General features: G+C 33.7%; 2 protein-coding genes across 2 annotated transcripts in view; both read right to left on the bottom strand.

Moving 5' to 3' along the window:
- Positions 1–1,607, bottom strand: part of LOC144848467 (mesotocin receptor-like) — a 48,852-nt gene extending 47,245 nt beyond the window's left edge. The window contains exon 1 of the mRNA XM_078705228.1: positions 1,329–1,607. The gene's annotated coding sequence lies outside the window, so the exon portion shown is untranslated. The remainder of the gene's footprint in view (positions 1–1,328) is intronic.
- A 5,763-nt stretch (positions 1,608–7,370) lies between these two features.
- LOC144848412 (phosphatidylinositol N-acetylglucosaminyltransferase subunit A-like) overlaps positions 7,371–15,934 on the bottom strand; it is a 57,267-nt gene continuing 48,703 nt past the window's right edge. Inside the window, exon 15 of the mRNA XM_078705167.1 lies at positions 7,371–7,423. The gene's annotated coding sequence lies outside the window, so the exon portion shown is untranslated. The remainder of the gene's footprint in view (positions 7,424–15,934) is intronic.

The following is a 15,934-nucleotide window of genomic DNA, read 5'->3' as shown; positions in this document are numbered from 1 at the left end:
GTTACAGAATGAAGCCTTAAAATTCATTATTCTCTAATGTCTAGTTATTATATTTCATTGATCAAATTTGAAATCCATCAACAGTAATTTGATTTTAATGCTTAGGTACGGTACTTAGCATCAACTTATGTATTAAATATTGTTTTTTTTATCCATTCAACCCAATCCTATAAAGAATTGTCTAAATAAATAATATACTTTTAATAGGGCTAGTCAATATAACGAAATTAAACGTTAAACAACTGTTGACGAAATAATTTCAATCTCTAAAATTTATAATAATACATTCAAAAAGCATATTACTACAAAATAACAATGCTGTGGCTGGATGGATCTCAAAGGAGAAACAAATAAAATAAGCTAAACCTCTAAATCAAAAACGATAAAGTTATTACAACCAGAAAGAAACTTTATATTATTGTAGATATATAGGCCTACACTTATTAATGTTAAAAAGATCAAAAAAATGTTTGAAACTTCTATAACAAAGGTTCTATTAGAACGCTTCTCATTGGATAACAAAAGACCTCCAACAGACTATGCAATGTACAGTTTCGCCTGCAATAAAAATTGATTTCATCCGCAGACAGCGGAAGCTGTAAACTTGCCTAGGTCTTCTTAGGCCAATGATTTGTAGACAAACAATGAACTTTCGGTTTGACAAGCAATGAAGCGTAACGGGGATCAAATTTCCGTCTAGAATATAAATAGCTACAAAGTGGATATATCTATATTTTTAGTATGAGGTACAGTTAACAAAATGTAAAACGTGTAAAAATGACAGCATAAGTGGAAAGCGAGAGAGGCTGATGATAAGGCCTACTAATACATAACTTTATTCTGATATTTGACGCAAAGTTTTACGCACACGTGGGTTATGCAGTTCCTTCTCTATAAGTAATAGTATAATTTAGGCTACTTATTGATGGTTTGTTTGGTTTCAAGTGCAGAACTTTATCAACAATAAAAACACGTATCAAGCTCAAAATAATTATGCGCCCATGCATCAGAAAACTCTCCGTACTAACTTGTTATAGAAGGAAGCCTTAAAATTCTTCATTCTCAAATGCCTATTGATTTCATTATTAAAATCAACAGTAATTTACTGATATTTACGGTAATAAGAATTTAAATATTTTATTATTGATCTTTGACTGTTGGATGTAAATGTAAAAAGGTTTTTATTTTAGGATTTTTTTTATACAGAATGTTAACACTTCCAAAACAAGCCTTCCTGATGTTTGTATTATCTATTGATTTGTATTATTTTATAAAAAATGAGTTATTTATCGATCAAACAAACAAACAAAAATGAGTGTGTTACTTACCTTTTCCATCCTTCAAAATGCTGTTTTCGATCATTGATATTCCCGCTAAGTGAAGCCGTTACCAGGAGTATAAATAGGTACTATAATGTAATGATCATCGAAATGACACTTCAACAATTATCAAAGGTTGTTATTTCTTCAACAGGTAAAAATGGGTACGGTAAAATCGATGAATGGTTGTTGCAATATCACACAGCGTTATTGTTGTAATGAGTAAATCGTGTTCTTCTATACACAAGTGTACAAATGACATTACGTCTTATTGATAACAGTACATGTTATAATGATTGAAAGCATAATGAATTTATCAGAGCAACAATCTGGTTTTATTAAATCATGGAATAATTATAAACGAAGAGAAGAGTAGGCCTACAAAGCTGTAGCAAGTTGTTTCGAGTAGGCTGAATCGGGAGGAATCGTCACGGGTTAGCATTAATTGCGTGAATTTTTTTGTTTGCGTACAGCTGCGACTGATTGGACAAATACACATTTCGGGGCCCTTAGTATTGTTATTCAATATTCTTCACAACTCGCCAGCTGTTTATGATGTAAACATCGTTATGTATTAAGGACATGTTTGTAAATGTTTGTACTAAGCTAATTTCAAGTGTATGTTGATGATTTGAATCATTTAGAGGTTATTACGAGAGAACGCTCAATTTGTTTGTATATGTTCACTTGTAACTGAATTAATTGGAATTAAGTGTTTCAATTATTCAATAGTAAAACTTTCACTAATTACAGCTGAAATATCAATAATTAAATCACTGACGAGTTGGATGATTTAGAGTTGTTTGCAATTGAAATATAAATAATTAAAACCACGGGGTAGTTTAAATAATAGACCGGGCCATGTGGCTCTCAACAGATATCAATAATTAGACTAGGAAAATATTGACAAGATACAAATGCTTTTTTGCAATTGAAATATCAATAATTGTTTAGCGGAAGTAAACCAGACCTAGGGTTAGGTAAGAACCTCTTGTACAATTCATTTGGGCCTATGTTTTCAGGGATAATTAACTGGTTCTTGAGGATAAAGAGATCACGATCGTCATGAAACTGACATTGGCACAAACCGATACAACATAATAAATCGGAATACAGAGTTAACCCCCTCGTTCGAAATCTATTTGTAGTAGAACTAATGCATTACATAGGCCTATTTCATGTTTTTATAATCTAAATGATATTACAAATCTGAAGTTTATTGGTGGTGCATCCAAATAAAATGACTATGTCTATTTAGTTTAAACTAGGATATAAAAAGGGTCAACAACAACTCCGTCTCTCCATACACACCTGAGTTACTTGGAACGGGACCAGTGCTTAAAGTAGGTGTTCAATATCTTATTCATTTATCTTTCCAAAGTAATCAAAACTCATACATAACATACATAGTGGATTAGAAGGCGGTTTATTACAAACAACAAAAGAGTATACTGTACAATGTTGTACATTCCTTATATAAAATAGACATTCCTATTTTATAATTGGCCTATGGTTAATATAGTCATCTTAGATAAATATATAATGACGTCAATACTTCGATATACGATCTGTATTATGATTCCTGTTATAATTAGCAATTATCTTACAATAACTGATTACTGCTACGTGATAGCCTTATTTACGAAGTGGATGGTGTAGCCTACTCTTGTCATTTCCAATTGTCATCTCAAATACAGTAATTCAATTCTATTTTCATACCGTAACTACCCCTCAGTGAATCACCAAGGCAATCTAACAACATGATGCTGAGCTCCGGACATCAAAGGATTTATCTGTAGTTGCAACATTACCAGTTCCACGCCCCTTACAGACACCACGCGCCGATAATATGTATACTGGTGGTATTTGTTGCAGCCAGATCAAAGGACTGTTACGGGTTCCTATCTTGGGAAGGCGAGCTCAGTGTTTTGTTCTGAATTTAGATCGAACTGTTTAACATCGACGTACAAAACGAAAAAAAGGGAAAGAAACAAATACCAATAATGCATTATTTAATTATCTATAAATTAAATAAACCACGAATGTGGTGGAAAGCTGGGAGTAATTTGTCCATACTAGGGGCCGTTGAGGGTGCTGTTGTCCAAAAAATGGGCTGTCCATATTTTGGTGGTCATTGATATTGTGGAAAAACAGGCAGATTAAGCCTCTATTGTGGACAGACTTCATCAACCCAATTGACCGATGGCGAAACCTGGAGATGGAAAAAAGACGTCAAAATGGAACAAAATAAAAGTCCATCATTAAACAGTAAGGATTCGAGCACTCTAGCTCTCTGGCTACACTGTATGTATTTGACAACGATGCTCTTTATATTCTATTATTTACGGGTAAGAAGCTTTTGAACTTGAAGTATACTGTCCGTTCACCTGATTTAACCTTGTTATCATTAATGATAAACGAATACATCGCACTCATTCATTCTATCAATATCTAATCCATGTTAAGCTACTGTTTATTGAAAGTATACGAACGCCGTCAATTTTAATTATAAAGTATAGTATTTACAGAGTGAAAACGAGTATTTACAGTAATACTAATTACCATTTATAGTAATAATATATATACAATGACAGTAATATTACTACTTGCGATGTGACAATAGAGGGACCTAGAAAAAGTGTTAGTATGACTTTCCTTTGAATAGAGGTTAGCCATAGTGTTAAAACATATATTCCCCCTTTCTTGGGTCAGGTTTGACCTTATAAAGGGGCCCCAAAGAAGGGCTCTGCTGTATAAAGTGAATTTGTAAGGCGTGACTTACGGTAATGGTATATGCAGCGAGCGTAGAGACGCGACGATTTCAGTCCGACTCAAAGAAGTATGAATTAATGTATAAATATCATGGCCTGCATGCCGCGCATTAGACTCGTCGATTAGTTAAAATGTAGGAATTAAATTATAGCCTTGTGCATGAGACTCGACGATTGTTGAAAAACGTATGGATGGATAAATGTTTTAGTCCATAAATTACAATGATCGGGCGATTATCGAAACAGGTATAATGAATGAGTAAATATAAATAAGTGTATTGCGTGAAAATACGATAAATTGTAGCTCCTCTTGCTCATTTATTACATAAACACATTAAAATAAATAAATAAATTCACAGTTGAAATGTAAGATATTGTGTCTCAACCAGACGGACTAGCTACGTTTTACAAACATACCTTGATTCTACTAACGTGTTTTTTTTTATTTCGTGCTTTCCATAGCTATCATTTATGGAGTTCTGGCAAAGTTGTTAAGTAATATTACGATCATCTAACAATTTGTAATCGACAAGATATTATGGATTGAATAATTTTTAGCAAGGTAAGCGTGATAGTGATTTGACAAAGAGGAGTGCTCACGCTGCTATATTGTTATGATACGATTTACCCGTACACATTTGTGATGGACAGTATACTATGGATTAATACATAGTAAATATAGAACTTTAACAAGATACATAATATTTAGTAAAACGATAAAAGTGATTTAACATAATGTTTAAGATGTGCGAAGACATTCTTAAACAACACATTAATGCTTCTGATTGATGATAGTAATTTATTTTAATGTTCACATCGTGTCAACAAGCCACCCACTCCCCGTCCTACAGCGATGATATGCCTAATTGTTAACACTGTCTAACCTAATCATGCCTACAATCTATCTTCAGCGCAATGTTTTATTGTTCTGGTTAAATTGAATATTACGTCATAAACGACAGTGAATTTAATACAAAGATATACATGTTTTGGGCTCATATCAAGAATTATCAGAAATTGCTCCTGGGCTACTTTCAATACAGAATAACATTCATTTTCAAATGTTAAAAAGTACAGATTGCCTCTATGTTCTATTTGTAACTCTTCCTTTAGTAAGTTCGAATGAGTTCACTTTTCATTATCGTGGCCTGTTCATCCATCATCAGTGTAGAGGTTCTGAAAAGGGGATGGGCGTCAGTTTTGTTGAGACGCATACTGAAAAAAGAAGGTGGGAACGTAGCAGACATAATCAGTCGCGATGGATTATTCTAACTTTCGCTTATGATTAGTCAACTCACTTGCGTTGTGTTTACGTCGTTACGTTGCGTGGGAATCAATCTTTGTATTATTGACGACCAACAACGCAAACAACACCAGGCTTCGTATACATGAAGTTGCTTAAAAATTCATTAGTACAGTACATAAGGTTATATATAACGTTTGCAAAGAAAATGGTAACATTTTCTCTTAAAAAATCGAACTACAAACTATAACTATCAAAAGCACACAGAAGAAACTGAGGTCAACCATACACTCAACTCAACCCAACAAACCCCATTTCTCAATCCCTCACCTTCAAGTCCATTGTGAATGGAATAGAACCGTATGACCGCTTTAGAAATAATGTAATCGCTTAAAGTAGTTCGCTCTAAGGAGTGAAAGTTGTTGACTGCGGTTCTTAAGTACTCCCAAAGAGTGGATTTTCACTCTTTTACATTAAAAGGAGTACATAGAATCGACTGCTGATTTTACATATTAACGATTCTAATAATGGCAAAATAACTGATGATTATTCTATAAAAAGGTCTTTAATTACAGTAATTATTCCCGTATTTTAAGTACTGACGTAGGCTTTCCCAGTATTAAAGAAAGCAACAATTTCAATTTTAAAATAGCTCGATATTATCACTAACAATATGTATATATTACAATACCAAGATTAAGAATAATGCAAAATAATTCTATTATGTCAAAACCATGGTAAGAGTTGTTGTTTCAAATAACGATAGTTTAGAAGTTCAAGTGTTTCCAAGTATGTGAATAAGGAGAACGTCCTCCGAAAACGGATGTAGAGAGTTCGTGACTATGACACGAATTGGAAATGTCACAGAGTCTCCTCCTGAAACTTAATTTCAGCTTGATGTACAGATAAAATAATGAACACACAATAATTTAAATTTATATTTTAAACATTAAAAACGTAATGTAACAAAAGTAACTTACGCATTTAGTTTCGTGCAAGATCTCGTTGTCGAGACAGACAGAGAACATCCTGGAGTTGTGATGTTTTGAAACACCCTGAAGATTACCTCGATTGACACACCAAGTCATCTAAAAGAAAGTAAAGTAAACAGGCCTATGTGTTTGTAATGTCTTGAAGTATCTACAACGACGGTCTTCCTACCATTTGTCAGTTGTCGAGCGTAAACAAAAAATGCGCCATCAGTCGTTTACATTTGTTAATCCAGCGTGCAAAACATATTTGTTTTTTATACTAAATCCTTTATATTTACATAATAACATATACGTGCTTGTCCTTGATATCTTGAACGCTGATAAATTACTATAATTAATCTTCAAAGAACTGTGTAAAATAATGGAGAATTTCATAATGTTATTATTGTACCTAACGTCAATTAGTATATTAACATTTTAGCCAAGTGTCCTACATTTGATGAATTGCAGAAGTATATACGGTTTCTCAGTAATTTATATAATTACACATTGCAGGTGCCTAAAAACCTATAAAATTCATTATTCACTTATGCTTTATGTACTAGTATATCTGATCATAATTATTCTGTTCGTGGAATTTATTAAAAGCCGATAAATTTCGTATGATCGGAACGGAAAGACCAACCGTTTCAATAGCTCTTTCTTTCCTAATACAGTCAGAGACTTGAATACACTTTCATACTCCTGCTGCTGCTACCATTATACCACTACCTTCTCCAAGCTGATCTCTAATTTTGACTAGCTCTGCTCTCCTCAACCTCCATCTTACATATTGAGTGGTAATCCAGTTGGAGTTTTCTATTACATATTAAGATCAAAGAAAATGAAGAAATCCTGAGAAACAACTTTTGAAAATCTTGCTTTATCATAGGTTTAATAGGCATGTTCTAAGAAAATTTGATTCTAAAGAAAACATTATTCAGTTCCTAATAATTCCTAATAAAAATTGTATTTCATTCATATAAATCATCGTATGGCCTGCTGTTGTTTTTCAAATATGAATCCAAAGACAACTTACTAAGAAAAAACGACAAATTATGTGGGTATCACTCGCTGGATCTCAGTGAAAATGCAAATAACATTGCGATAAAACAAAACCTGAAAAGAATTTATCGGTAGATTGGAATTAGAATAAATGAGGAACGGACTGGTTAGATGGAAAACAAAGAAGACAGATATGTTATAAACATTGCGGGGTTAACAATCAACAATACTGATTGATTGATTTACAATAAGTAAAATAACAATTCAAATGGTGGTAAATATTTATAGATATAATATCTTAGACACATAAGGTCTGTTTCTGCTGCATAGCGCCGAAAAACCGTTTATTTGAAAATAGATTTAAATATAATTTGTATACCGACTGCATTTCTGCTAAATCACATTACCCAAAATGCAATGGGCTCTTTAATGTAGGTAGGAGAAGATTTTGTTTTTGTTATTTGTAAAATATTATCTTTACAATAAATATGAATTGCACATTTAAAATGAAATCTCAAATGTTCATTTAACGGGAGTAGAACTGTGTTTTATCTGACACAAGAGTAACACTTTCAAGAGAGGTAATGCCATACTTGACACAATCTTGACAAATATTTATTTGCCACTTCTCATTAAACAGACATTGAGTTTAATAATCCGTGTGCTATCTCGTTAGACTAGGCTATGAATGAGGTAGGTGCCACCCGGAGAGGTAGAAATTCTCATATGACTTTTCTAGACCAGTTTTTTCTGGGGAATCCAAATATATTGGGTAAACGGGCTGTAACCTGAGAACTTTCGCGTGAGGGCGCTTTTTTCAAAATGGCTGCCAGTTACAGTAGACTATAATATCTTGGCAACCACTGGTCATAGAGAGTTGATTTTGGTGTCAAATTGTTCGGAATGTACATGTTCCTATTTGATGTAATAGAACATTTTGTCCGAAAATGGCCGGAAATACCTATATTGACCTTTGACCCAATATCTAACAGATATCATATCTCCGTAACTACTCGACACAGAAAGTTGTAATTGGTGTCAAACTCTCCAGAATTTAGATGTTTATATTCAAACTAATAGAACATTATCTGTAAAAATGACCGGAAATAACGTTACTGACCTTTGACCCAAAATGCAAGACATTTCTCCTATCTGATCACGTTAATCTTGTCAATTAATTCATTTTGTGCCAATTGGAGGTTGACATTCTCATATTATTTTCTGGACCAATTTTTCATGTGCAATCCGAATATATGAGATAAATAAGCCATAACAAGGCCAAGAATTTAATTATTTTACTACATACATGCTTCCCTTTAGTGTTTCAGTCTGTATGTCGTGTATTAATCTTCAAGATTTCTCACATTACTGCAATCTGAAAAGTCTTCATATTCATTATGTGTAAACAGTTCCTGGACATCCATGGGCATCACTGTCTCAATCCATTTAGGCTCCATTTGTTCGTTCCATCCATTGTGTGTACTGTTGTTGACAAAATCATTGACGTCTGCTGATTGCCATTCTTTAGTAATGAAGTTTGCTCTAAGTATATGAAACTCAAGGGTCTGCTGACATGGTGGCAGTAATGATATATCTGTAATCTTGTTGTGTCTGGAAAACTTTCTGTTGAAGATATCATATCTTGCTTGATTTAAACTTTTCCCCTTCACTCCATACAATAGTGAAACATACTCTTCAAGTTCCTCATACAACTCTTTTGATGGAACATCTGACACTCCAAGGTTGCAGAATGTGTCAACAAATTTTGCTTTTGATTCCAGAAGCTTCCAGCAGTTACGTTTTCCTTTCCGAAAGAAAGCGGAGTTATAATCGTTACCTGTGAAAGCATGGAATCCAATAAGGGATGATTTCTGCGCTTTTGTTAAATCAATGTCACTCAATTTCAGTACCTTTCGGTATTTCCCAGTGTTTGTATCAATAATTACCCTCTGCCCATCATCTATGAAATGAGATAGTGCAATGACTGGAATATCAATGTCTCCAGAATGGGAACGAATTATTGCTACGCCTTGATTGTTATTTGTTAAAGCATGTAAAGGGATGCTGTTGAAAACCTTTGCTACAAGTCAACATAGGCAATGACAGTAGCCTTTGCTGGCATTGCTCGACCAGGATCCATAACATCTGTTGAACTTTCGATGAGAATTTCCATTAGGACACTTTTCTGAGTTGTTCGTCTTGTCCCATCTGCATTAGCCAGGCTTAGCGGGACAGGGGTAAGTGGATACTCAAAGGCTTTCTTAAAGTCAATTATTCTACCATGCTTTGTTGAGGTGGCAAGAAGCTTTCCTAAAACATCCCGATTAGCTTATATTACTTTTACTTTCCCATTTGCCTTGATTTCGAGTTTCTTCCCACTATTCGAAAATAAAGTGAGATGATGTTATGGATCCTGGTCGAGCACTGCCAGCAAAGGCTACTGTCATTGCCTATGTTGTTGACTTGATGGCATTAATCAGAACATTTACATCTTACCCTGATACGTACGAGGATCTTGCAGCAAAAGTTTTCAACAGCATCCCTAAAGGATACAAGCGTGTTGATATTGTTACCGATGCATACTTGCCAAAAAGCATTAAGTATATTGAGAGAAACAGACACGGTATTGCACCAAAAGTAATTGTAAGCTCAACAATATCAAAGTTGCCCATTGATTTCAACAATTTCCTTGCCAACGGCGAGAACAAGACCAGATTGATTGAGCTTATTCGCTGTGTACTAGTGTCAAAGAAAGAAAGCATTCTAACAGATATGAGGAGTGATGTTATCTACTTTTCATCGTACAAAGAATGCATCTACGTTACTAACTGAGATGTTGTATTGGTTCCGGAGCTTAATAGTAGCCAGGAAGAAGCCGACACGAAAGTCATCCTGCATGCAAAGCATGCTTTAACAAATAATATTCAAGGCGTAGCAATAATTCGTTCCCATTCTGGAGACATTGATATTCAAGTCATTGAACTATCTCATTTCATAGATGATGGGCAGAGGGTAATTATTGATACAAACACTGGGAAATACCGAAAGGTACTGAAATTGAGTGACATTGATTTAACAAAAGCGCAGAAATCATCCCTTATTGGATTCCATGCTTTCACAGGTAACGATTATAACTCCGCTTTCTTTCGGAAAGGAAAACGTACCTGCTGGAAGCTTCTGGAATCAAAAGAAAAATTTGTTGACACATTCTGCAACCTTGGAGTGTCAGATGTTCCATCAAAAGAGTAAGTAAGTAATATTTATTGCTTTCCAAATACAGTACAAATTTATAAAACAGTATAATGTAAATGAAATAAAAAGAGAAACATTAAATATAAAAATACAAGACTATAAAACAAGAAAAAAGCATGGAAAGCAGGGGATGGCCCTTTAAGCCCAGAGGCTTGTTTCCAAAGGGGTCCCCAGAGTTGTATGAGGAACTTGAAGAGTATGTTTCACTATTGTATGGAGTGAAGGGGAAAAGTGTAAATCAAGCAAGATATGCTATCTTCAACAGAAAGTTTTCCAGACACAACAAGATTACAGATATATCATTACTGCCACCATGTCAGCAGACCCTTGAGTTTCATATACTTAGAGCAAACTTCATTACTAAAGAATGGCAATCAGCAGACGTCAATGATTTTGTCAACAACAGTACACACAATGGATGGAACGAACAAATGGAGCCTAAATGGATTGAGACAGTGATGCCCACGGATGTCCAGGAAGACTTTTCAGAGTGCAGTGATGTGAGCGATCTTGAAGATTAATACACGACATACAGACTGAAACACTAAAGGGAAGCATGTATGTAGTAAAAGAATTAAATTCTTGGCCTTGTTATGGCTTATTTATCTCATATATTCAGATTGCACATGAAAAACTGGTCCAGAAAATAATATGAGAATGTCAACCTCCAATTGGCACAAAATGAATTAATTGACAGGATTAACGTGATCAGATAGGAGAAATGTCTTGCATTTTGGGTCAAAGGTCAGTAACGTTATTTCCGGTCATTTTTACAGATAATGTTCTATTAGTTTGAATATAAACATCTATATTCTGGAGAGTTTGACACCAATTACAACTTTCTGTGTCGAGTAGTTACGGAGATATGATATCTGTTAGATATTGGGTCAAAGGTCAATATAGGTATTTCCGGCCATTTTCGGACAAAATGTTCTATTCAATCAAATAGGAACATGTACATTCCGAACAATTTGACACAAAAATCAACTCTCTATGACCAGTGGTTGCCAAGATATCATAGCCTACTGTAACTGGCAGCCATTTTGAAAAAAGCGCCCTCACGCGAAAGTTCTCAGGTTACAGCCCGTTTACCCAATATATTTGGATTCCCCAGAAAAAACTGGTCTAGAAAAGTCATATGAGAATTTCTACCTCTCCGAGTGGCACCTACCTCATTCATAGCCTAGTCTACGTGGGCTTCAATGATTGTCAACACTTGGAAATGCACGATACGGTTATAGACTGTTGTAAAAAAATACTCTTATTTATATTCAAGTTTTGTGCGCATCGATTTAGGACTTATGATCCTACACTGTATACGGTTTTGATTTTGATATACAATTTGAGCTAAAAGTATTACGTTATCTATCAGGCATTTATGAAAAGGAACATTCTTTTGGGAAATGTCTTTAACATGGGATTTCCTAGTCGGAATATGGAGAGGAGATAAAAACAAAGGAAAGAAAATATACCACATTGATAGATTATTGAATTTAGGTTCATTATTTTGAAGTTAGGAATGCATTAAAAAAACAACAACAATTTCTCGTCACGATATTATTGATTTTACTAATCGTGACGTCATTTGATATTTTTATCAAAGTCATCAGTAACTTAATTTGGCTGAATGAATCATTACTTGCGGTTAGGTAATGTTAACATCACTTTTACTTAAGGGCTTAGTATTATGTACTTTGGTACTACGTGTGTCAGTCTCGTGTGCTATCAATTAATACTATGAATAATCAGGCAATACAATAGTTATTATTACAGTACACTGGTACACTGATTAATTTATATTGCAACGGATTATTGGATTACACTAATACAAATGTTTAACGATCAGTTGTTTAATGCACTTCAATGATTATTTGTTAACTGTTTTTTTTTGTAATTACCGTACACCAACGCGAATGTATTAACCTAGTTAACTTGTTAAATGTACACGATTTACCCGGCTATGGTACACAATTAGCCTGGTTAGGTACACGACTAACCTGGTTATGGCATACGATTGATCTGATTAGGTACACGCCGAATGACCTGATAAGACACTATTAATCTGGTTAGGTACACGATTGACCTGGTTGAGGTACACGACTAACCGGGTTAGGTACTCGACTAACTTGATTATAGTACACGATTGATCTGATTGGGTACACGATTGACCTGGTTAAGGTGTACGACTAACCTGGTTAGGTACATGAACATAGTTAAGGCACACGATTAACCTGGTTAAGACTATGTAACGATTAATAAATGTTCATTATAATATGAAATTATGTTTTTCTTTTTTATAGATAAATCAAACACAAGAAAACGTTAGTATACTTATGTACTGTACACAAACGTCTGCTATTTAAGAATAGACTTTGGCATATTGTCCACTTACAGAAGAAATCAATTAACCGATTCGGACTACAAATTGAAAACTTACAAGAAATTTAAATTACTTAAGAAAGCTAAATGTGCATCTTACTGTACGAACAACTGTTCTTAATTATCTCTTTTAAAGAAAGATATAATGCCACATTTCAGCGTGTTTCTAATTAAAATTTGATAGTGCAATAAATAAACATGACGATACAGCAATATTAAGAATAATACACGAATTGAAAGCGTTCTTATTCCTGGAATGTGTTAATGAGCCAAAGAGAAATTTATCTTGGAGTAGTAGCAACAAATAACAATTTGAATTTTCCATATTCTTAAAGATTCTGCAGAGCTGAGGCCCTTTTGAACATATTATTTTCATTGAAGACAGTATGGATATCATATAGGAAAAGGAATATAAACGTTTAGTTTATTTAGAAGTAAAAGTTTCTATTTTATTTTTAATTTTTTTGAAAATGTACATTTTGAAATAGTTGTATTTGTATAAGTCGAATTTACTCTGTTCTTTTGTTTTCAAGAATTCATAATGGTTAGATATTTTATAGTAACGATTTTCAAACTTGTGAGGATAATAGTTTATATATAATGTTGTCGTGTGTGGGTTTTTTCTGTTCCCTTCAGACATTGTAGAGTCACAGAGACAATACTATTTCAGCCTACACCATATTGAAGATACAGATAACTTGGGATATTATAATAAATTTATGGAAAATCAATAGACATGGTCTCCTAGGTATCTATTTGTAAACAAATAACTCATGACGATAAATTAAAACATATGGATGTTATACTGTAAACAAACACCCAATCAATTCATAACAAGAGCAATTAGAGAGTTTCAACCTCCACCAAGAGAGAAAGGATCAAGAATCATGACGAAGTACGTGCGCACAAATGTGCGTATTATTGTTAATGTACGCAATGCTTTAAAAATATAACCTTATATCAACAGAGACAAAAATAATGTATTTTCTAGTTTTGTGACAACAAATATCACAATTGGGGGCATCATCTCACAGCCCCGGATTTCCTAAAAAATGTAATAGTCATTTGTAGTTAAATCTTTCAGTGGTTTATATTTGGTTAAGATCCGTCTGAAATTTGTAAAATTAAAAAGTGGTCCTGAATTGTGATTGCCTTCAAAATTAAATGTCGCGTTTTCCATGAAAACATATCTATATTATGTGATTTAAATTTGGTAAAGATCCATGTTTTAGTTTTGATGTTATCTTGCTAACAAACACACGAACAAACAAATCTCAGACAAAGGCATAGGCCTAGCATCTAGCGGCGGTAACGAAATGCGATACTGAAAATGATCGAATACCGCTACCGCTGTTATATCAAAGCGTATTACTCTTGCTTTTTATAGTTAGGCCTACACTACATTAATCAATTTGATAATTGAGCTGATAAAACTGCTCCAATTACAATAATGTATTTTTACTACGGGCATTTGATCTAGGCTATATCACTCAATAAAATAGGTGCCGCAATCAAAAAGCACTGCAACACTAAAAAAAGTACTGCGGCATCTGTTTACTCATTAAATGGTGTCATGAGAAAAGTGAATGACATTACCTTAGAAGCTTAATAATTTAAATAACGTAACCTATTGACAAAACATGTTTGTAATCTAATTGCACACATGCATTGACTTCAAATTGTGTTATCTAAAGACTGGGTAATCGTTGATAGATTAAGGTATAGAATTATTTGATACGTGCAAGGAATTGGAAGGCTTTGAATAAGCAACTCAATCGACGAAATGGTAACTGATAAATAAGATTACACATATAAAATATAATATCAAATAAGCCTAGATACCTCAATCGACGAAATGGTAATCAACTGATTTGACACCACACACGTGCCTTATCATATTGAATAGAACTGGTAAAATGGTACGGTAACTGACGAAATGAAACCTCAATTTAAACAAACATCCAATGCAGTGTGATTATCCACTGTTCAACCGGTTTTCAGCTATTAAAAACAATTATCGTAGGAGGAGATAGGAAAATGCGAAGCATCCTCGCATTATTGTGTGCAGGTATTTTTCAAGAGGACATCCATTAGACAGTGTATACCACGATCGGAAAACACCCCTATTTAGGGCAAATCGTTGAACCTAAATTCGTCTTAATTGTCAATAACTAATTATGCAACTAAATTTAATTAGTAAACAGGGTTACATCAGGTGGTTAAAATCAGTACCGAGATTCTAACCAACTTTATATACCATTGAGTAAACATTCTAGAAATAACGCGCGATTTACCGAATGTTGCCCTTACGTAAATTTATATATAGAAGCCTTTGAATATGCCATTTCGCAGTTTAAAAAAAGTTAATCACTTCCGTAGAAGAAAGGCAAATGATGTTTTACTTATAAAAAGACAAAATAAACGGTTAAGTTCAACCAACCCATTGACTTTTTTGCATTAAATTACATTTTTTCAGGTAAATATATATTTTTTTTCAATCCAATTTTTGGTCAAAGTGAATACCTATTATGAGAAATCGAAATGGCGTATTCAACAAAAACATTTTACAATTTTTTTTTAGGGAGACAATATATCTTTAAAACGTTTAAAATGATTTACCACTATTTAACAATCACAAACATTTCAAAGTGTTGACAGTAATGTGACGTCTTTTTGATTTAACGGCTCTGTCCGATATCAAGAAAGTGAAATCAATTACGAAATTAGCAGAGCGCAACGTTGATGAATTAAGAACAGTTGGCCATCAACCAATGTCAAAATTAGTTATGAATAATAATTGTCAACATGTGTATTCTTATAACGACGATGCACTATATTGATTAATATTAATTTTTGTATCCTTTTAAAATCAAATCAAATTTAGGAATAATAAATTGCTTACATCTTTAGCGTAACATTATACGTGTACAATATAAACGCGTAGTTTACTATATAGAATAGTATTATAATACAGGAGATATTGACTGGCTTAGA

Source organism: Antedon bifida, chromosome 1 (assembly GCF_963402885.1).
Source record: "Antedon bifida chromosome 1, ecAntBifi1.1, whole genome shotgun sequence".
Lineage (NCBI taxonomy): Eukaryota > Metazoa > Echinodermata > Crinoidea > Comatulida > Antedonidae > Antedon > Antedon bifida.
Note: the sequence above shows the minus strand (reverse complement) of the source record. Positions and strands in the feature narration are given on the sequence as shown.